Here is a 1010-nt window from a genome sequence, read left to right on the forward strand (position 1 = left end):
GTTATTTTTCGATAACTATTGAATGGAACACATATAATTAATTACGATGTCAAAAGTATTTTTGGAAAAGTAATTATTTAAACAAATTATATTTGTTTAAACGATTAAAAAGTGTTAAATTTTTTCTTTCTATACGCTAAAAAGTCAGAAACGTAATGCTATGTGTTCTATTTTATTGAAATTCATTTAGTTACCGAAAAAAACTGCTTTATCAAATAAATATTGTTTAAAGAAAAAAAAATTATTGAACAATAAAATAAATGTGTCAAAATTATATAATTATTCAACAGAAAGTAGCATATGATACCAATTTGAATAAAATGAGACATCTCTGGGTCAATTGAAAAATTTTTGAAAATAAACAATAATTAATTCTTCAAATAATTACGTAATGTTTTTAGACAAATTTACTACTTGAAACAATGACAAAATATTTCATTTCAATATGAAAATAAGATCATTTTTTTAATTTCTGGGGAATAAATTATTGTTTAAATAGTTTAAATTTGCTTAATTAATTGAAAATTGTTTTAAAAGTCATAATAAATATTAAAATTGTATATTAATGATTATTTCTTTGAAAACGACTACGGAATTGCTGAAAAATAACAATAAGCATATCTGCGACAACTTATTCTAATTTTAATCTTTTCATTGCAAGTAACATATCGCTGGAATCGTACATAAACGTACATTTCGAATATAATATTTTCGAATTGCTGATAGAAAAATAAAAAAATTCCTATTCCACTAAATTGAATGTTTCAATGATTGTAAATGTTTTAATTCAGTAATGAATGTGAAAATTCCGAGATTTAAAACTGTAACCATTCAAAAACTTCGAATTTTTATTTATTTTTATTTTACACAATGCAATTTTAACTTTTTAATTTCAACCAGTTCATTCGAAATAAGGGCCGTATTTTGGAGCGTGCAAGCCGTGCGGTTGCACAGAGCGCCATGGTTGAGGGGGAGGGAGCATGCGATTTTACTCCCTGCCTTCTTCGACC

Source organism: Belonocnema kinseyi, chromosome 5 (genome assembly GCF_010883055.1).
Source record: "Belonocnema kinseyi isolate 2016_QV_RU_SX_M_011 chromosome 5, B_treatae_v1, whole genome shotgun sequence".
In the NCBI taxonomy this organism is placed as follows: domain Eukaryota; kingdom Metazoa; phylum Arthropoda; class Insecta; order Hymenoptera; family Cynipidae; genus Belonocnema; species Belonocnema kinseyi.